The sequence below is a fragment of the Pseudorasbora parva genome, chromosome 20 (genome assembly GCF_024679245.1).
Source record: "Pseudorasbora parva isolate DD20220531a chromosome 20, ASM2467924v1, whole genome shotgun sequence".
Taxonomy (NCBI): Eukaryota; Metazoa; Chordata; class Actinopteri; order Cypriniformes; family Gobionidae; genus Pseudorasbora; species Pseudorasbora parva.
In genome coordinates this window covers 9,027,602-9,050,918 of record NC_090191.1, presented here as the reverse complement: position 1 = coordinate 9,050,918, position 23,317 = coordinate 9,027,602, and the positions used below count along the sequence as shown (strand labels likewise).

The 23,317-nt window shown below is 46.8% G+C and overlaps 1 long non-coding RNA gene across 1 annotated transcript; it reads left to right on the top strand.

The window, feature by feature from the left end:
• The first annotated feature begins 16,920 nt into the window (after window positions 1-16,920).
• LOC137049431 (uncharacterized) lies at window positions 16,921-20,439 on the top strand. Its single transcript, XR_010899591.1, has 3 exons — window positions 16,921-17,500; window positions 18,019-18,090; window positions 20,190-20,439. It is a non-coding gene; the product is annotated as an uncharacterized lncRNA (long non-coding RNA).
• The last annotated feature ends 2,878 nt before the right edge of the window (window positions 20,440-23,317 follow it).

The window sequence follows — 23,317 nt, the reverse complement described above, 5'->3', positions numbered from 1 at the left end:
GAAGCAACACTCCGAGTGGAGTGAGCTCTTACACCGAATGGGCAAGGCACGTCTTGGGACTGGTAGGCCAAGACTATAGCATCCACTATCCAGTGGGCTAACCTCTGCTTGGAGACAGCCTTTCCCTTCTGCTGGCCTCCATAACAGACGAAGAGTTGCTCTGAGGTCCGAAGGCTTTGGGTCCGGTCAATGTAAGCGCGAAGAGCGCGGACCGGACACAGCAAAGCCAGGGCTGGGTCTGCCTCCTCCGAAGGCAGCGCTTGCAGGTTAACCACCTGATCCCGGAAGGGAGTGGTAGGAACCTTGGGCACATATCCGGGCCGGGGTCTCAGGACAACGTGAGAGTTACCTGGCCCGAACTCTAGGCACGATTCGTTGACCGAAAGTGCATGCAGGTCCCCTACCCTCTTGATCGAGGCCAATGCGGTCAGGAGCACTGTCTTCATTGACAAGATTTTCAGCTCACAAGACGCCAAAGGCTCGAAGGGAGGGCTCTGAAGTGCTCGGAGCACTAGAGCTAAGTCCCAAGAGGGTATCGAGGATGGACAAGGAGGATTTAGTCTCCTCGCACCTCTGAGGAACCTGACGATTAGGTCGTGCTTCCCCACGGACTTACCTTCTACTACATCATGGTACGCTGCTATTGCTGCTGCATATACCCTGAGGGTGGAGGGAGACAGCCTTCTCTCCAACCCATCTTGCAGGAAGGAAAGCACGACACTGATCGAACACCTTCGGGGGTCTTCCCGGCGGGAAGCGCACCACTCAACGAACAGGTTCCACTTCAGTACATAGAGGCGCCTCGTTGAGGGGGCTCTAGCTGAAGCGATGGTGTCTACGACAGCTTGTGGTAGTCCATCTAGAACCTCCGCGTCCCGTCCAGGGACCAGACATGAAGATTCCAGAGGTCTGGACGCGGGTGCCATAGTGTGCCCCGTCCCTGAGAAAGAAGGTCCTTCCTCAGGGGAATCGGCCAAGGAGGGGCTGTCGCGAGGAGTGTGAGTTCTGGGAACCAGGTCCGGTTGGGCCAATACGGCGCAACTAACAAGACCTGCTCCTCGTCCTCCCTGACCTTGCACAGAGTCTGTGCAAGAAGGCTCACTGGGGGAAACGCATACTTGCGTAGGTCCCGGGGCCAGCTGTGCGCCAGTGCATCTCTGCCGAGGGTACCCCCGGTCAGGGAATAGTACCGCTGGCAATGGGTCGAGTCCAGAGAGGCAAACAGGTCGATATGTGCGGCTCTGAACTGGTCCCATATCAGCTGGACCGCCTGGGGGTGGAGTCGCCACTCTCCCGGAGGTGTCGGCTGACGAGAGAGCTCGTCGGCTGTCTGGTTCAGCACACCAGAGACATGAATGGCCCGAAGCGACCTCAGCTGCTTCTGACTCCACAGGAGGAGGTGGCGGGCGAGTTGGAGCAGACAACGGGAGCGTAGACCACCCTGACGGTTGATGTACGCAACGGCCGTGGTGCTGTCCGTACAGACCAGTACATGCTTGCCACGCAGCGGCCCCTTGAGGCGGCGGAGTGCCAGATGTACTGCCAGTAACTCGAGGCAATTGATATGCCAATGCAATTGCGGCCCCGTCCACAGACCAGCAACTGCATGCCCGTTGTACGTGGCCCCCCAGCCTGTGGTGGAGGCATCCGTGAATAGCACAGCATGCCTGGACACTTGTTCTAGGGGCACCCCGGCCCAGAGAAACGAAGTGCTGGACCACGGGCTGAAGGTTTGGCGGCAGTAAGGAGTCACTGGGACCCGGTACTGACCGCTCTGCCACGCCCACCTCGGGACTCGGCCATTGAGCCAGCGTTGAAGCGGTCTCATATGAAGCAATCCGAGCGGCGTGACCGCGGCTGCAGATGCCATATGCCCCAGGAGCCTCTGAAAGAATTTCAGTGGGACCGCTGTCCTGCTCTTGAACATATTCAAGCAGTTCAACACCGACTGGACTCGCTCCTCGGTGAGGCGCGCCGTCCGGTTGACCGAGTCCAGCTCCATACCGAGATAAGAGATCCTCTGTGTGGGACAGAGTTTGCTCTTCTCTCGGTTGACCCGAAGGCCCAACTGGCTGAGGTGACTGAGCACCAGGTCCCTGTGTTCGCACAACTGGTCCTTCGACTGGGCTAGGATCAGCCAATCGTCAAGGTAGTTGAGAATCCGAAAGCCGCGTTCTCTGAGTGGAACAATGGCTGCCTCCGCGACCTTCGTAAAGACGCGGGGCGACAGGGACAGCCCGAAGGGCAGGACCTTGTACTGATATGCTTTCCCCTCGAACGCAAAGCGTAGGAACGGTCTGTGTCGAGGGAGAATAGACACATGGAAGTACGCGTCCTTCAGGTCGATCGCTGCAAACCAATCCTGGGGACGGATGCATTGGAAAATGCGTTTCTGCGTCAACATCCTGAACGGGAGCTTGTGCAGGGCCCGATTCAGAACTCGCAGGTCCAGGATTGGCCGTAACCCACCCCCTTTCTTGGGCACAATGAAGTAGGGGCTGTAGAACCCCGTCTTCATATCGGCTGGAGGAACCGGCTCGATCGCGTCCTTCGCCAGTAGGACCTCGATCTCTGACCGCAAGACTTGAGCATCGCTGCTTCGCACGGAGGTGAAGAGGATGCCCTTGTACTTGGGCGGCCGGCGTGCGAACTGAATCGCGTAGCCGAGTCTGATGGTACGGATGAGCCAGCGAGACGGCCTGGGGAGACCTAGCCAGGCCCCCAGAGACCGTGCAAGCGGGACCAACGGCACCACAGACGTGCCAGGGGTGGGGCAGCGAAGCGGAGTACTCTGGCCCGACTCGGGAGGCCCGGAGGCGGCCCGTAGTGTTGCCTGAGCACTCCTGGTTTGGACAGAGAGTGGGTGAGAAGGCCCGGGGGCGTCCTCGGAGCCCACTCTGCTGTCCACTGCCCGGAGGCAGGGAAGTGAAGCACTCAGCCCCGACCCGGAAGGCCCGTGGGCGGCCCGGAGTGTTGACTGATTGCTCACGAGAGAGGCAGTGTGTGGGTGAGAAGGCCCGGGGGCGTCCTCGAGGCCCACACAGCTGCCCCCTGGCGACGGGAGGGTAGGAAAGGAGTGACAAGGCCCGTGGGCGTCGCACACTGCCAACCTGACCCTCTTGGGGCCCAGAGAGAGAGGAAATTGCTCTTTTGGTGAAAATGTGGGTACCGCTGGACTCCGGAGAGCCAGCGGCAGAGATGTTATGACCAGTGATGCCCCCCCGGTCCTCCTCCGGGGGGGTGGGAGGGATGCGGACATCATCTCCCTCAGAGCAGCTCCTCTTCTCCCTGGGCTGCCCGTCTCAGGGCCGCTTCCACTTGTGCTTGCCGGCAGGTTTCGCGGGCCCTTGGACGGGTTGGGCGGCCCCCTTGCGTCCGGCACCCTGCTTCGCGGGTGGAGGCTGCTGCTTGGGCTTGGCAGGGGCGGAGGCGGACGCTGGAGGACGCCCTCGGCGACGAGCAGACTGGGGGGCTGCCCCGGACGGCTGGGTGGAGGCAGCAGCGGGCCGCCGGGGCAGGATATTCTTGATGGCCTCCGTCTGCTTCTTGGCCACCGAGAACTGCTGGGCAAAGTCCTCGATGGCGTCGCCGAAGAGGCCGGCCTGACAGACAGGGGCGTTTAGAAACTGAACCTTGTCCGAATCCCGCATGTCTGTCAGGTTCAGCCACAGGTGGCGTTCCTGGACCACCAAAGTGGACATCGCCCGACCCAGGGAGCGTGCCGTGACTTTCGTCGCCCGGAGGGCGAGGTCCGTCGCGGCCCGCAGTTCCTGCATAACTGCCTGGTCGGAACCACCCTCGTGCAGTTCCATGAGCGCTTTGGCCTGGTGGACCTGCAGGAGCGCCATGGCGTGCAAAGCTGATGCTGCTTCTCCACAGGCTGAGTAAGCCTTGCCCGTCAAGCCGGACGAGAACTTACACGCCCGGGAGGGGAGACGCGGGGCGTGCCTCCAGTCCGCAGCGGTCTTAGGACACAGGTGCATCGCAACCGACCGCTCGACTGCAGGGATCCCCTCGTAGCCCTTAGCTGCACCACCATCGAGAGTGGTGAGGATGGAGGAGTCAGTCGATCGCTGGCGAGCGCTATACGGCGCCACCCACGACTTCGTGAGCTCCTGATGCACCTCCGGGAAGAATGGCACCGGGGCGGGACGCTGAGAACCAGCGCGACCCGTCCCGAGAAACCAATCATCCAGCCGCGAAGGTTCGGGACGTGGTGGAGGGTTCCACTCAAGCCCGACACTTGCGGCGGCCCGGGCAAGCATAGCCGTAAGTTCCGGGTCAGACTCGGGCAACGCTGTCACACCCGAAGGGGGCAACGCAGCCGAGTCTTCATCCTCGGAACCCATTAGCTCATCCCCCGATGCAGCGACCGACATCTGGTCCTCCGCCGGAGCCCCAAAAGAGACGACTGGCGCTCCACGTGGGAGGTCAGCGTGCCCTTCCGGAAGCTCCACCGGTACAGTGGAGGGGGGAGGGGCCCGAGGAGCCGTGAGACCCGTCGGGTTTACCCTGACCGACACCCTCAGGTCCCCACCAAGGTCATCAGCCAAAGTAGTAGCCCTCTGCTTTGCAGCTGGAGGACCACTAGATCGGGGGATGGACGATGGTGTTCCACCTCTTCTGAGGTACTGGAGACGGGACCGCAACACTGCAATGGACATATTCCCGCAATGGGAACATGTCTCATCCACGAACGCAGCCTCAGCGTGCTGTGCGCCCAGACACGAGAGACAACGAACGTGTCCGTCAAGCGGAGACAGAAATCGACCGCATCCAGAAACACACGGCTTGAATGACATCTTGAAAAAGACGCAGGGTCAAACCGTGTTGCTCTTTTGTGAATGGAAGTTGCTCTTTTAGTGCTGAAGCACTCAGGGAGATGACCGCGGCTCCACGCAGTTCGATAGTGCAAGCCTGCGTGAGCTCTCAGTGATATGTATGTGTAGCGCCCAGCGAACCAACTGTAATGTGTGTGTAAGGAAACGCTCAGCGAACCAACAGCTCTTTGTACACTCTATCACTGATGTGGACGGTCTCTCGCTGACGCGCCGTATCACCCGCACTGGCAAACTCTTTCACAGGAATGTGTTTTGACTCGTAGTCAGAAAGCTCTTCGTAGAAACAGCAATGAAAACTGTTCGGCTCCGAAGTAGAAAGCGCTGATCTATCATTCCACTTCCTGTTTTATACCCGCGCTGCGGGGCGGAGCGTGGAATGCGTGATCGCATGCCAAATTTCATTGGCTCGTTGTTAGATGCTCGAAGTAGGATTGGTCTCTAAAGTAAGATCCCATTCGTCGGTTCAGTTCTGACGTACGTCGAACGTGACCGACTGAAAGGGAACATTCATGGATCTTTGGAATGCTGGAGGTGAGGGCCACACGTTGTAGACCAGTATTGAAGTTGGTCTAACACCGTTCCAGAAGGTATCTGCTACCCATCATACAAAAGTATGTAAGAACTGGAAGTCAAATTCTTAGCGAATGCTGGAGGGCATACAACGCCGTGCAGCAGCAGGGTTACATTTATTACCAGGTGAACCACAGACGCTTCTTTGTCTATCCAAAATGGGGCGCCCACAACCAGCACATGGAGTGTGCATGGCGCACATATAAAGAAAATATATATCGCTACAGGGGAAATCTCACCAAACGTTCATTACAAGGGAATCTTTGTCTCATTGAATGGAACTATTGGCTTAGGAAGGATCACAGACATGGACCCATTGGCCGCTTAATTCATAACATTAAAAAAAGTATATACATTTAAATGAAACAAAATGAAAAAAGAAAAGTCTTCATAACTGGAAGAAAGTTCTTCATCCTTTTGTGATGTTCTGTTGCAATACATTCATATACTGTACAAAACTCTACTCACTCCACTTAAAATGTTCACCTATTTTATTATTATTTATTTTACTGTTATTATATTTTGACCTTTTTTTGAAGGTTTGTAAAATGGCAATTTACATAAAAGGTGTGTAAAGATCAGAATTTGAGTTTCATTTAGTAAATCATACAAACCTTCCACATATTGTGTTTTATTTCATTTTACAGTTCAGAACCGGCCAAAAAAAAACAATTGCATTGCTGTGCGATTCACACATTTGTGGGGCAGGCCTAAAGGTTGTGGGTGAACGTTTATGGGAAAACAACGAGGAGAGAAACGTTCTGCATTTTCTCATCAAAGTTAGTTTTCCAGGAGCTAGTGGTGAGGCTGTGATCCCCGTACTCAGACCCACAGATATTGAACTATTGAAAGCAGGTAAGATGTTATTTCTTCACATAACTTGTTTTATGTGCTCTGTAATTTTGCTCGATGAGAAAAAAAAGTAATGAAATACACTTATAAGTAATATATACTTTTTAGAAAAAGGCAAGCTAGCCAAGTTGTTATGCCACTGCAACAGAAGCACTTTGCGAGGCCCTGCTGGTTGACGACAATCGGTGAGTAACATAAAATGCTAGACTTATGTTACGACCCCGTCTAGGGTGAGGCCACAACATAAACTGGAATTGGAAACCAAAGATCCTTTGTACAATTTTACTTACAGGACCACAAATGAAAGCACAACTTCAGGGATGAGCAAAGGCCAAAATAACAAACAAATAACAGAATCACCTAACAGGAAAACGAAATTCCCTAACAAAAGAAAACATAAAAATACAACAAATTACCCAATCTACTTATCTAATGAAAAACAGGAGAAAATGGCATTCACCCCCTAGAGCTTCCAAAAGTGGAAAAGATATTCAAAATACTCTACAAAATATACAAAAATGACATGAGATTGAAAGCTACTTATCAACTCAGAACTAAAATTCACACTGCACACACTAGGCTAGCTAACAGTAGCAACAACACACTATAGCAAACAAACAACAGCACATGGGCAATTGAACAACAGGAAAGCACAGGTTGAGCAGAGCTCCCTCTTCTTCTTCTTTTATATTTGCAGCAGACTAGATGCATCATTGGCATATTGCTGCCCTCCTCAGTTCATTTAAGAGAATGCATAGAATTACGGTATTAAACTACAGGTGCTGGTCATTTAATTAGAATATCATCAAAAAGTTGATTCATTTCACTAGTTCCATTCAAAAAATTTAATTAATGATTAATTTATTCATACATTTAAAAGACAATTAATTTATATTAATTTTGATGATTATAACTGACAACTAAGGAAAATCCCAAATTCAGTTGGCTTGTTTGAGACGGCCTTGGCTCGCCTGAAATAAAGGCGAGACTAGGCAGCTGCAGTGAAGGGAGGAGTGAACAAAGTTCCGGCAAGATGGGCAGTTCCCTCTTCTCGTAGTGGATCAGACACCTACGAGTTCAGTTGCGGATATCGCGGGTTTTGCTCTGTGTTACTGATAAACTGGATGTAATTTAAGTTCTGTTGCTTTTATATGAAAATAAATATTATGAACAAGACACCGAAGGTTTTTGTTATTTATTTCCATTCGAAAGACATGTTTATCAATTATTTGTCCTTTAATTACATACATGTTAGTGTTGTCAAAAGTATCGACCTCGATACCAAATCAATACTGAAATGTAAAAAATGTGACGCTTCGAGCGCTGTTGAGCTGGAATCGGATGTCACAATACTCAATATATTATTGAACCGTTCGGTACGGCATTCATGGTTCCATACGCGCTTGTAAATTGCGTTTTTTTTAATTAATTTAAATAATTATTTCTATTTATCTTCGTTTGAAATATTCGCTGTTCAGTTGCTTTAGTTGTAGGCCTAGCAGATGCGCCTTAATCTGATTCAGATAAACGGGATACAGCCTCCTGCACAAGCACCTTTGATCGACACTGTTCTGTTCCCTATCTCGAGGGAACTTCGAGCTGCGTCGAAACGCTAGGGGACGCCTCTGCGTGCCATGTCATGAAGCACTTGTGTAATCAGTCCAATAGCGGGACGATACGTCACGGGCGGGTGACGTCATCGACCAGGAAGCTATAAAGCATGCCCGGACCAAACAGTCACTAGCTTCTGTGTCTTCACAAAGCGCTCTGTGTGATATTGTATGTCCATTTATTGTGTGTGTGTCAAAGAAAACGAAAAAGAATGTCGAGTCAGTTCAGGCGATGTGTCACTCCCTGCCCTCGTTACATCACGGGTGGGGATCCACACGACCTGTGTGTAATGTGTTTGGGGCTCGAGCATGCCCAGTCAGCTCTCAAGGGGGTTGGCTGTGAGCATTGCGAGAGTCTCCCAATGCGTACATTAAGATCACGCCGGGCACTCTTCGAGGAGAGTGCTTTGGCTCGCGGTCCTCAGGGCTCGGGTCCCGCTGCTGCCGAGGCACAGCGAAGGCTCGCGTCTTGGGGATCGCAGTTAGATCTAGTGGCGGGGTTAGAGACGGGTGATCCCCTATCTCTGCCCTTACCCGCTGGATCTCAAGCCTCAGCTCGCGAGTTGGAAGCACGCTCTGCGGTTTCTTCCGCTCGCGCTGAGGCACAAGATCAGCTGCAGCACTCCAGTTCCGAGGAACTGGATGTTGTAAGCATAAATGAAACTGACGAGTTACTTCCACCATTACACACACACGCACAGGAGGAGCTTATGGAGGTTGTCACTCGCGCCGTTGCCAGATTAAGTTTAGACTGGCCGGCCGAGCGCTCTGAGTCACACAAACATACAAGCAGGCTAGACGAGAGATTTTTACCGTCATATACACAACCTCCTAGGCGGGGCTTGCCATTTTTCCCGGACCTCCACACCGAGGTGTCGAGGTCCTGGGCTAGACCAGCATCAGCCAGAGTCTTTAACCCGTCCACGTCTGAATATTCCAATATAAACGGGTTGAAGGCTCATGGTTATGCGGCGATGCCGCGGGTGGAAGAGACGCTCGCGAGCTATCTCTCCCCCGAGTCGGCATCGTCGCTGCAAGCCCCGCAGCTGCCCACCAAGCCCGTGAGAACAACATCAGCGCTGGTGGGCAGGGCGTACTCGGCAGCAGGGCAGGCGGCCGCCTGTTTACATACGGTGGCCGTCCTGCAAGCATATCAAGCTGATCTGTTGGGGGATATTAATGAAGAAACAGAGGAAGTGGGGAGAGAAACGATCGCTGAAATTAGGCGGGCGGCAGATTTGTCTCTTCGTGCCACCAGGGAGACGGCCAGATCCATCGGCCGCTCTATGGCAGCCCTGGTGGCCACGGAGAGACATTTATGGTTAAATTTATCAGATATTAAAGAACGTGACAAAAAGTTCCTTATGGATTCGCCCGTCTCGCCTACTGGCCTCTTTGGTGACGCTGTAACAACAGTCGTCGACCGTTACCAGGAGGCCAGGAAGCAGGCGGCGGCATTTCAAAAATTTCTCCCCCGCAAATCATATCCCCCAGGGGCTGCCGGGCGGGGGCAGCCCCAGCCGAGTACGTCCTCCTCCGCAGCGCATCGAGCGCAACAAAAACAGACAGAAGAGAGAACGGGGGACCGGGCGATGCGCTCAGCCGGGACCTTCCCGCGGTAGGACGGATCTGAGGACCGTCCTTATCGCTAGGAAGGCCTCGGCTAAGAAGTCCTGACGCCAAGAGCGCAGGGCTTCCGATGGCAGTCCCCTCCGGGAAAGTGCGGCTCGCCGAGGCGCCCGCTCTTTCCCAGTGCCATCGGGGGGCCGGTCTGCCAACCCTGCCACCATTGGTGCTTCAGGGCGCGGCGGTCCCCGGCGAACGCATATCTCCATGTCCGCCCGGAAACGTAGCGGCTTGGGGATGTTCGCGCCCCTGGGCGGTCAGTTCGATTGCTACCTGCCGGTTATCCGTTACAGGACACCGGGCTGACCACACAGGAAAATCCAGAGACCAGCCTCGAGAGGCTGGTTCCCTTAGTAGATTTTCTGGCAGCGTGGAAACTTCTGCCGAATGTCTCAGAATGGGTCCTGCGTACAATAGAAAAAGGGTACAGAATTCAATTCGGGTTACACCCGCCCGTGTTCAACGGGGTTACTACCACGGTAGTAAGCCCCGAGCAGGCTCTGGTAATGGAACAAGAGGTACAGACTCTTCTGCGAAAAGAGGCTATAGAACGGGTCCCTCCCCACTGCAGAGAGTCGGGGTTTTACAGCCGGTACTTCATAGTTCCAAAGAAGGATGGGGGGTTAAGGCCTATCTTAGATCTGCGTCATCTAAACAGAGCAGTAAAAAGATTAAAATTCAAAATATTCACGATAAAACAGATCGTGTGTCACATCAGGTCCGAGGACTGGTGCGTCACGATAGATTTAAAAGATGCGTACTTCCACATCTCCATCCTTCCGCAGCACAGACAGTTCCTCAGGTTCGCTTTTGGGGGAAAAGCGTACCAATATCGAGTGCTGCCATTCGGTCTAGCTTTATCGCCCCGCACTTTCACGAAGTGCGTGGATGCAGCTCTGGCTCCGCTGCGACTCCAGGGCATCCGCGTGCTAAATTACATCGACGATTGGCTAGTGTTAGCACAGTCAAAACAACTGGCGGTTCAGCATCGAGATGCTGTTCTCGCCCACATGAAGGTGTTGGGGCTAAGGTTGAATGAAAAGAAAAGTATGTTGGCGCCACAGCAGAGCATTACTTTTCTGGGGGTAGTTTGGGACACGAGAACGATGTCGGCTCGGCTATCTCCGCCCAGGGTAAAAACGATCCTGAATACCGTCAGCCAGATAAAGCTAGGCCAGTCACTCACTGTCAAACACTTTCAAAGAGTGTTGGGTTTGATGGCAGCAGCGTCCAACGTGATACCTTTTGGCCTGCTGTACATGAGACCCCTGCAGTGGTGGCTCAGGACCAAGGGGTTCTCCCCGAGGGGAAACCCTTTTCGCCTAATCAAGGTCACGCGGCGCTGCCTACGTGCCTTGGTGAAGTGTAAAGATCCTTGGTTCCTTTCCCAAGGTCCAGTTCTGGGGGCTCCTTGTCGTCGCGTAATGCTAACGACGGATGCCTCCCTAACTGGCTGGGGAGCGGTCATGAGTGGCCGCTCGGCCCAAGGTCTGTGGAGGGGCCATCAGCTCTCCTGGCACATAAACCAGCTGGAGCTGATGGCTGTGTTTCAAGCACTCAAACACTTCCTCCCAGACCTACGGGGCCGCCATGTGTTAGTTCGGTCAGACAACACTTCGGTGGTCTCGTATATAAATCACCAGGGGGGATTGAGATCGCGTCGGCTGTGGAAGCTCACGCATCACATTCTAATATGGGCCCAAGGCAAGATGCTCTCGCTAAGGGCGATGTACATCCCGGGGGTCCTGAATGTAGCGGCAGACTCCCTGTCGAGGCAGGGAGTGGTGCCGGGGGAATGGAGGCTCCACCCCGAGGTGGTGGAGGAGCTGTGGATCCGCTTTGGGCGAGCCCAGGTGGATCTGTTTGCGTCTCGAGAGACGACACACTGTCCAGCATTCTTTTCCCTCACGCATCCAGCCCCACTGGGGCTGGACGCAATGGTACAGACGTGGCCGAGGCTGCGTCTGTACGCCTTTCCCCCTCTGGCGTTGCTCCCAGGAGTGCTGGAGAGAGTCCGCCGGGACGGGGTTCAGCTCTTATTGGTAGCCCCGTTCTGGCCGGGCTGAGTATGGCTCTCAGACATCATGTCTCTCCTAGAGGGTCCTCCCTGGGAAATCCCAGTCAGGAGGGATCTTCTTTCACAGGCCGGGGGGTCAGTACTGCACCCGCGCCCGGAACTGTGGAAACTGTGGGCTTGGCCCCTGAGGGGGCCCAGTTCATAAACACGGGTCTATCGACTGAGGTGATAGAGACCATGTTGCACTCCAGAGCACCATCCACAAGGAGACTTTACGCACTCAAATGGAGAGTTTTTGTCGCCTGGTGTACGCACCAGACGTTGGACCCTGTTAACTGCCCGGTCGGTTCAGTTCTCGAGTTCTTGCAAGAAAAATTCTCCGCAGGGTTATCCCCGTCGACTCTGAAAGTGTATGTGTCGGCGATATCTGCATATCATAATCCATTAGATAACGCATCATTAGGGAGACACCCGTGGGTCACGCGTTTCCTCCGTGGTACCTTGAGGCTCAGACGTGCGGCACGCTCCAGGGTGCCGACTTGGGACCTGGCCATAGTGCTGGAAGGCCTTATGTTGGCTCCCTTCGAGCCGTTAGAGGAAGTGTCAGAAAAGTTCCTCACACTTAAAACAGTGTTTCTCCTAGCGATTTCATCACTGAAAAGAGTAGGAGACCTACAGGCTCTATCAGTAGCACCTTCCTGCCTTGAATTTGCACCAGGAATGGTGAAAGCATTTCTCTTCTCGAGGGAAGGATATGTTCCTAAAGTCCCGACCAACGTGCCGGGACCAGTAATGCTGCAGGCTTTCTGTCCGCCTCCGTTCACTAGTCAAGACCAAGAGAAGCTAAATCTGCTATGTCCGGTCAGGGCCCTAGATGCATATGTCCACAGAGCTGCCCTGTGGCGAAAATCAGAACAGTTGTTCGTATGTTTTGGGTCCTCGAGTAAGGGAAAATCGGCTTCAAAGCAGACGCTTAGCAAGTGGATAGTCGAGGCTATCTCGCTCGCTTATGAGTCGGTCGGACATCCTTCACCTATGAGGGTCCGCGCCCACTCTACTAGGAGTATGGCTGCCTCTATGGCTCTTATTTCGGGAGTTTCACTGTCAGAGGTTTGTGATGCGGCTGGGTGGTCCTCTCCGCATACATTTGTGAGGTTTTACAATCTGGACGTAGCCTCTACTCCGGGGTCCCGGGTGTTTCTGGGTTAAATCACACAAACAGACATTTGGGACTCTGGGGGCGTGGGTATTGAGGTCCCCTAGCGTTTCGACGCAGCTCGAAGTTCCCTCGAGATAGGGAACGTCTCAGGTTACGTATGTAACCATGGTTCCCTGAGAGGGAACGAGACGCTGCGTCGAGATGCCATACTCCCGGCATGCCTGTGATCGATTTGTTCGACTTTTTCAGAAGCTAGTGACTGTTTGGTCCGGGCATGCTTTATAGCTTCCTGGTCGATGACGTCACCCGCCCGTGACGTATCGTCCCGCTATTGGACTGATTACACAAGTGCTTCATGACATGGCACGCAGAGGCGTCCCCTAGCGTTTCGACGCAGCGTCTCGTTCCCTCTCAGGGAACCATGGTTACATACGTAACCTGAGACGTTTTACTTCCTCAAATTTTCGCCTCGTACCTGGGATCCAGACTTGTTGCCACAACTAAGTTACTATTCTGCTCGCTTCCCTCAAACCTATCCTGCAGAGATTTCAGCAAGCGGGTTTTTATCTGCTTGATTCCATGACAGTTTGTTGTGGATATAGCGCTTCAACATCATCACAGCTGGCAGGACAGTGGATATACACACATTTTCTGCGCTTATTTCTCTAGTCAACTCCTCGAAGGGCCTGAGCACCTTGAGAACAGCCTCCATCAGAGTCCACCTCTGTGCATGAATATGTTGCATACCAATCTGTCTCCGACACGTAGATGTTTATGGCACGTTTTTGTTCTATTAAACGATCAAACATCAGATATGTCGAATTCCATCGTGTTGACACGTCCTGGATTAAATGGTGATTTGGCAGCCCAAACTCCTGCTGTAGAGCAGAAAGCCTTGATATAGCTCTTGAAGAGTGCCTAAAGTGACCAACAGTTTTCCTGGCCAATGCGATCATATCAGAGACACTTTGTCGTGGATGCATAACTGGAGCGTGTGCGCAAAACAGCCAACACTTGTAATCCCTGCCTCGGACATGGCTTTCTGCATGTTTGCAGCATTGTCGCTCAAGTCCAGGTGACCCTTACAAAAAATAACTGCAGTATATTGAAGTAAAACTGCAGTACATTGAAGTAAAACTGCAGTACTATGTAGTATAACTGCAGTACATTGAAGTAAAACTGCAGTACATTGAAGTAAAACTGCAGTACTATGTAGTATAACTGCAGTACATTGAAGTAAAACTGCAGTACATTGAAGTAAAACTGCAGTACATTGAAGTAAAACTGCAGTACATTGAAGTAAAACTGCAGTACATTGAAGTAAAACTGCAGTACATTGAAGTAAAACTGCAGTAAATTGAAGTAAAACTGCAGTACTATGTAGTATAACTGCAGCACAGTGTAGTATAACTGCAGTACATTGAAGTAAAACTGCAGTACATTGAAGTAAAACTGCAGTACAGTGTAGTATAACTGCAGTACGATGTAGTATAACTGCAGTATAGTGTTGTAAAACTGCAGTACAGTGTAGTATAACTGCAGTACGATGTAGTAAAACTGCAGTACAATGTAGTAAAACTGCAGTACAATGTAGTATAACTTGCAATACAATGTAGTATAACTGCAGTACAATGTAGTAAAAGTGCAGTACAATGTAGTAAAACTGGAGTACAATGTAGTAAAACTGCAGTACAGTGTAGTATAACTTGCAATACAATGTAGTATAACTGCAGTACAATGTAGTAAAAGTGCAGTACAATGTAGTAAAACTGCAGTACAATGTAGTAAAACTGCAGTACAGTGTAGTATAACTTGCAATACAATGTAGTATAACTGCAGTACAATGTAGTAAAAGTGCAGTACAATGAAGTACAACTGTAGATTTGCAGTATAATGAAGTATAGATGCAATATAACTGCAGTACATTGAAGTTCAACAGCAGTATAAATGCATAAAATGTGCAAATGGTGTGTGTGACGTTCTTACAATTTATAGGGTAAATATACACAAATTCTAAAATGTGTACACATTTAAAAAAAAAAAAATCTGTACAAATGATTCAACCATAAAATTATCTTCCCAAAACATTATTTTCTCCTCACATGGTATACTGAGATGCTGTCACAATAAATTGTATTCTGATTATTTGTTAATCTTGTTCATATGTATTTGGTAACTGGGCAAAATCACAAGCCCATATGAGTTATATTCTGATCAGTGGAGTGGTGTCCCATCACAAACAAACCTCTGAAAGTAAGTCTTGATTTTGTTCTGTATGAATTCCAGAATTCTGTAGTAAGATGTGACGAGACAATGGTAGCGCTTTCACCTGGCCAGAAATGAAGTGGCAACAATATAACCAATGCATACAAGATGTGTGTGTGTGTGTGTGTGTGTGTGTGTGTGTGTGTGTGTGTGTGTGTGTGTGTGTGTGTGTAAGATAGTAAGATAGTTACAATGTAGGATTTTGTAAATGTATATGAAAAATATTTACAGAGAAAGGATGTAGTTTTGAACAGGTTATAATGGTCTGGGTGTGTTTCGTTAAGACCTATGTTTGGGGCTTCCCTGAGTCTTACACTCAAGGGGAGACTGACGAAGTTGAATATAAGCTGCTGTGTTCTGTTCGACTGCATGCTCATTTATAACATGCGGGTTTCAAAATGAGCAACAACTGCACAGTGGAGGTAATGTATTATCATGATGATGACTACATGGAGATGTGACAGAGGAAGGAAGCCAACATACAAGACACAGCAGATGAGGACACAAGCTGAGTAGCTGATGTGCAGGTAGCTGATAGCTGATGTGCAGGTAGCTGAGTAGATGATGTACAGGTAGCTCACGATCATTGGAGCACAGAGAAGCATCACAGCAGATCGTTGGAGCACAGAGAAGCATCACAGCAGATCGTTGGAGCACTGAAAAGCATCACAGCAGATCGTTGGAGCACTGAGAAGCATCACAGCAGATCGTTGGAGCACAGAAAAGCATCACAGCAGATCGTTGGAGCACAGAGAAGCATCACAGCAGATCGTTGGAGCACTGATAAGCATCACAGCAGATCGTTGGAGCACTGAGAAGCATCACAGCAGATCGTTGGAGCACAGAGAAGCATCACAGCAGATCGTTGGAGCACTGAGAAGCATCAAAGCAGATCGTTGGAGCACTGAGAAGCATAACAGCAGATCGTTGGAGCACAGAGAAGCATAACAGCAGATCGTTGGAGCACTGAGAAGCATCACAGCAGATCGTTGGAGCACAGAGAAGCATCACAGTAGATCGTTGGAGCACAGAGAAGCATAACAGCAGATCGTTGGAGCACTGAGAAGCATCACAGCAGATCGTTGGAGCACTGAGAAGCATCACAGCAGATCGTTGGAGCACAGAGAAGCATCACAGCAGATCGTTGGAGCACAGAGAAGCATCACAGCAGATCGTTGGAGCACTGAGAAGCATAACAGCAGATCGTTGGAGCACAGAGAAGCATCACAGCAGATCGTTGGAGCACAGAGAAGCATCACAGTAGATCGTTGGAGCACAGAGAAGCATTACAGCAGATCGTTGGAGCACTGAGAAGCATCACAGCAGATCGTTGGAGCACAGAGAAGCATCACAGCAGATCGTTGGAGCACAGAGAAGCATCACAGCAGATCGTTGGAGCACTGAGAAGCATCACAGTAGATCGTTGGAGCACAGAGAAGCATCACAGCAGATCGTTGGACCACAGAGAAGCATCACAGCAGATCGTTGGAGCACAGAGAAGCATCACAGCAGATCGTTGGAGCACTGAGAAGCATCACAGTAGATCGTTGGAGCACAGAGAAGCATCACAGCAGATCGTTGGAGCACTGAGAAGCATCACGATCGTTGGAGCACAGAGAAGCATCACAGTAGATCGTTCGAGCACTGAGAAGCATCACAGCAGATCGTTGGAGCACTGAGAAGCATCACGATCGTTGGAGCACAGAGAAGCATCACAGCAGATCGTTGGAGGCTTGCATGGAGCACAGAGAAGTATCACTAGCGATTGTCGGGAAAATAAATTTTTAGATTATTGATGTGTGCCATGTGTTTTATGGAGTACTAATCTAAAACTGGCAATATGCTATATGCTATAATGCCTTAGTGAGCTAAATTGTGGGTAGAGTCCATTTTGCTATACAGTCCATAACTTACGAAAATGATTTAATTAAGCAAACACACATATTAATTTCAATTAATGTTTATTTGCATTGTGTTTTGTACATGTTCTCCATATATACCGGTACATTTTATTTGTCACATTCTGAGATTAAAACACAAATTAGTAGTTAGGCTGTAACCCTGGCATTTCTCCTTATACTGGTGTTCCGGGGGGTTTCTTCTTCATCATTTTCCTGAAATATTTTGTACAGGTTTCTTCTGGGTTGTTTTTTGTTTGGAATAGAGTCATCTTCTAACAAATATTTGTATTTTTTTTCGCTGGGTCATTTCACCCGCATAAATAAATACCCAGCGCTTGGTCAGATCTTTTTTCATGCCAACGCGATCGTTGCCCTGACAACGAGTCTAGAGCGTCACGCCGCGCGTGCTGCCTGTTACTTTTAACTGCCCGTCGTTTTACTTCAGGATGGATATTAAATACGTTTATTTCTTGGTTTATTTCTTCACTGACAACACCATTCTTATATGTGAACTATCACAATTAAAACACAGAGACATTACAAAACTACACCCCAAGCTGTTCACAAGTAGGATAAAAGAGAAGAAGCCTATGTTTTCTGGAAGAAAAACTCGTCAGGCGAGCTGCAGCGTTGGCCTTGTCGAGTCATCCAGTTTAGCGGTGAGTAAAACGTCTAATGTCCTCAAATCTTTAGTTATTCAATTTAGAGAAATGTAAAAAGACTTTTACTTATATCTTGGCTTATCAAACACAGTTGAGAAAACGGGGAAACGCAGCTCCCGTACTGATTTGTAGCGCGCGCACAGGTGCGTCTGGCTTGTAAAACACTGCACCTGCACAGAGACGCGCAGGGCTCATCAAAACACAGAACTGAAGCCTGACAGAAAGACAAGACAATGTTGTTTTTCAGAGCTGAAACATTCACTGTATAATCTACATCATATACACGGACCATTCTTTGGGCTGTAAAGATACTAACTTAGCATACTGATTTTAAATATAGACTGAAGTGAGACTGATTACATCATTAAAATCTCACTCCAGCCAGTTACAACCTTGTTTGTATACAATGTAATTATGCTATCGATGAAGCTAAAATATAAGTGAAAACTCATAATTCATAATAATGGAATTAAACTGAACTGCACTGAATTCAACGTGTATTTGTTTGTTTCTAGGAGAGCGTCAGGCCCTAATATGAGCGGCACTTCAGGATAAAAGCAGAGAGAGAAAGCCGAGGGAGTGGAAAGGTAAAGACATCTAGTTATACCACAACAATTAATCCACAATGCTTATTATTATACCATGTTCTGTTCGAATACTGGATTCTGATTGACTGAAACGTGCTTTAAAACAATGAATGCACAGATATTTACATTCAGTTTAATCACCATTCCAAATTAATTTGTTGCCTTTTTGTAACACACACACACACACACACACACACACACACACATGTTGGTCTATGTGGTTTACAGGGACTCTCCATAGGCGTAATTGATTTAATACTGTACAAACCGTATTTTCTATCCCCTTACACTGCCCCTGCCCCTAAACCTACCCATCACAGGAAACATTCTGCATTTTTACTTTCTCAAAAAAACATCATTTAGTATGTTTTTAAGGCTATTTGAATTATGAGGACATTTGATATGTCCTCATAAACCACATTTATAGAGTAATACCAGTGTAATACCCATGTAGTTTTACAAATTTGTGTCCTCATAAACCACAAACAGGCTCACACACACACACACGCACACGCACGCACGCACACACACACACACACACACACACACACACACACACACACACACGACAGTCACTCTCACACAGAGATCTTGCAGTGCTCTCACATATTTCTAAGCAAAGTCTTAATATTACTGTTTTGTAAAGTAATTAAACTGACAGCTTCATTATAGAGATGCTGCACAGGCAAAGGTAATTCACATACCTACAATATCTCTTTCTCAAATTGTGCACCACAAACATTAAGGACAACTTCAAAATTGTAACTTTTTATCCTAGTTTTAACAGCCAGGAATGCATTACACGATTATAATGCACTTTCAGCAGGCGGTTCTTTGCCTCCACCTCATGAAGGGTTATAAGTTACAAAAAGTATTAAATGATGGGGGGACGATTACTATGGTATACATATACTGTATTCCAATAATATATTTACAAATATTTAAACATTCAAATTCATATTTTTACCCAATTATTTTATTTTAATTTAAGGTTAAAATGTTGAATGAAAGGGTTAGGTATTTCACAATTATTTATGAAAATATATAATACATTATAATGTACTTTATGAATACCTTTATTATGCATTATACTTAAAAGTAAAGTGGTAAAACTTTATTTAAAGCCTGTATTTATAATGCATTATTAAGAGTATTCTTATGCATTATAAACAACCTTATATGTTGTATCATCTGATAAATAATCATAACAATACATAATAATATGTACATGTTTGTGGTTATAACTTTTAAGAGTACATTGCATTATAACCCCAGATGAAGCCTGCATTTATAATGCATCATAAGGGTATTCTTAATGTATTATAATACATGCATAATGCCTTATAAACAACCCTATAATGTGTTGTATCATCTCATAAATAACCATAACAACAGTAATAATTCTTGCTTATTTGTGGTTATTTATGAGATGATACAACACATCATAAGGTTGTTTATAAGGCATTATGCATGTATTATAATACATTAAGAATACCCTTTTAATGCATTGTAAATGCAGGCTTCAAAGAAAGTTTTACCCAAATGGTTATTACATTAACCATAAAAATCATGGGGGAAGTGGCCTCATTAAGATCACATACAGAACAAATCCCACATGTACATTTAATTTGGTATATATAAAACAGAAAGCATGATGAAATCATTGAAAGAGTATTTATATCACAGGAAAATTATGATTTCTGGTGTTGTAACTTTACTTTTTATTTAAATAACTGAATTTGTTGTTCTTAAGTTATCTGGGATAATGTCCTGCTTAGTGTCCGACAGTCACTGGAGAAGTATTAAAACTTAAATCAAATGCACCCGATATGGTTCATCTTTTTGATATTCAAAATATAACGTGTTTAGCATCTGAAAATGGTTAAAACAATACTAAAGCTGTTTTACATACTTATACAGTTTAATCAACAATTTAAAATGTACTTATTAAAAAATGTAAGCGTTTATTTTATTGTTTTATTAGTATTGAAATGTGAAGAATTGAAATGTAAAAGGCAAAGTGGACATATATATAGCAAGCATACTATATGCCTTTGTTGAAGACTGTAACTGAAACTGATTTTTTTCCTTCTCTTCAGACTACATCGAAAAGAAATTCAGTGTGTCCACATCTGATATAATGGCAGTCATAAGGACCAAGTTGAAGGACAATGAGGACAAGCTGTTTAAAAAACGCGACATCCCTGATTAATGTGGGAAGAAATGGGAAATAGAGGAGGCATTTGCAAATACTTTAACTACATTTAGTATAACTTCCAGTCTATTATTTATTTAAAGTTCAAATAAAAGTCTAATCACATTTATTGTTGCTTTGCTGTTGTAAAAATAAAACTTAATATTCTGGATATTCTGTTTGTATTTGTACTGTATTTACTGTATGTTGCACAGCACTTCAGTAGTATTGTAATTTTACTTTAGTTGTAGTATATTGCTACTACCAGTTATATTGCAGTATTATTGTAGTAATACTTCATATGTATTGAAGTAATACTTCAGTATTGTAGTAAAACTTCATATGTATTGCAGTAATACTGCAGTATTATTGTAGTAATACTTCATATGTATTGCAGTAATACTGCAGTATTATTGTTGTAATACTTCATATGTATTGCAGTAATACTGCAGTATTATTGTAGTAATACTTCATATGTATTGCAGTAATACTGCAGTATTATTGTAGTAATACTTCATATGTATTGCAGTAATACTGCAGTATTATTGTAGTAATACTTCATATGTATTGCAGTAATACTGCAGTATTATTGTAGTAATACTTCATATGTATTGCAGTAATACTGCAGCATTATTGTAGTAATACTTCATATGTATTGCAGTAATACTGCAGTATTATTGTAGTAATACTTCATATGTATTGCAGTAATACTGCAGTATTATTGTAGTAATACTTCATATGTATTGCAGTAATACTGCAGTATTATTGTAGTAATACTTCATATGTATTGCAGTAATACTGCAGTATTATTGTAGTAATACTTCATATGTATTGCAGTAATACTGCAGTATTATTGTAGTAATACTTCATATGTATTGCAGTAATACTGCAGTATTATTGTAGTAATACTTCATATGTATTGCAGTAATACTGCAGTATTATTGTAGTAATACTTCATATGTATTGCAGTAATACTGCAGCATTATTGTAGTAAAACGTCATATGTATTGCAGTAATACTGCAGTATTATTGTTGTAATACTTCATATGTATTGCAGTAATACTGCAGTATTATTGTAGTAATACTTCATATGTATTGCAGTAATACTGCAGTATTATTGTAGTAATACTTCATATGTATTGCAGTAATACTGCAGTATACTGCAATATTGCAGTTTTTTCGTGTCCAAAAAACTGCATTTTTCTACATGTAACAAAAACTGCAGTATTACTTTAAAAAAACTGCAGTAATTTTTTGTAAGGGGACACTTGGTAACAGGTATGTCCCACGCTCTAATAATCTCTTGCAGTGCATCTGCAATGTTTAACGCAGTGTGCCTTCCATCGAACGCTTCACATCGAAGAACAGCATGTGTGCGCTTAAAACCCTTATTAATCCAATGTGAGGTCACACTGATGTAGGACTGTGTAGTGTACTCACAAGTCCATATGTCGCATGTAAATGCAAAAGCATGTGCTTCGGCAACGTGTGCTTTTATGCGGGAAGTGATGGACTCGTGCATTTCAGGGATAATTTTGTCAGCAAAAAAGCGCCTGGATGGGATTTTGTAACGTGGCTCAAGCAGATGAAGTAGCTCGTTGAATCCATTGTCTTCCACTACACTATATGGCTGTAAGTCAATGGCTATAATTTTCCCAATTGCTGCATGAATGGCTTTCGCTCGTGTGTGATCTGAAGCCCACTGTTTGTTCTGTGTAGGGCTAGCAAAGCTGGTAATGGTCGTCTGATTAACACAAGTTTTTAGCTGTGACTGTCCTTCCTTTGCCGTACCTGAAGTTGCTGCGTTTTGGCTATTACTGTCTTCCTTCATGCACAACTCATATTCTTCAGGATGTTTTATGCGCAAATGTTTTAACAGCGGCGATGTTGATACATGACAACTATACTGTCATTTACAAACCCGATACCAGAAACGTTAGGACACAAATTATGAACAAAAAAGGAATGCAAAAATTTACAATCTCATAAACTTATTTTTATTTACAATAGAAGATAGATAACATATCAAATGTTGCAGTTGAGACATTTTGAAATATCATGCCAAATATTGGCTCATTTTGGATTTCATGAGAGCTACACATTCCCAAAACGTTGGGACAGGTAGCAATAACACACTGGAAAAGTTAAATTTCCACCAATCTGCAACTGAAGTGGCCATCAATATAAAATGGTTTATATAAGCTCATTGTGTTTGTTGGATTGTTGTTATGTACTGTCTACGTCTGTGTTGGTATGTTTAGCTGGTTTTGTTAGTTTGATTATGTGTTTTGCCCCCTCGTGGGTATTGATTTTTGTTATGTTTACTTTGTTATCAATAAATTCACATCTCTCTTGCATATGAGTTCTCACCTCATTTTTCATCAGTTAAGATGTAACAACCATCTGACCATGTCGAAGACTGAGAGAGGAGCAGAGAGAGGATTCGATCCAGGAACCACTTACAACATGTCCTCAGTACGAGAGAATTCTGCAGTTTAGAGTCCTCCAACTACTCCACCAGGAGGGGATGGCAATCAGGAGGTTTGCTGGGAGATTCCTGAAGACGGCCAAGGGGCTTAAGCTTAGTGACTCGGCTCTCAAAGACCTTTTAAATTATGCACTAAATGAGCCCATGGACTGGCTGCTCAAGAGAGCATATGATGAAGGTACTTTTGAGGCGATGGTGGATGGTATCCTCTGCCTGCCAGGGAATACCCTCCCTGCTATGGTGGTCCCGAGTTGGAGAAGGTGCTCTCTGTCGCTACTTTGGTAGTCGCTGCTCTTGTGGTCCTTGCGCCGGTGGTCCAGAGTTAAAAAAAAAGGATAGGGAAGGCACATGCTGTGCCTGGTCTTGTGGTCCCGAGTATGGTGGTCCCGACTCCCGACTGCTCCAGATGTGCCACCCCGGCAGCCTGCACTGGCCATGCCACCCCGGCGCCCTGCTCTACCATGAAGTCTCAAGAGGGCTCTACCTCCCGAACTGTGTGGGCCGCCCTGCCCTCCCAAACTGTGCAATATCATCCAACTGCGGCC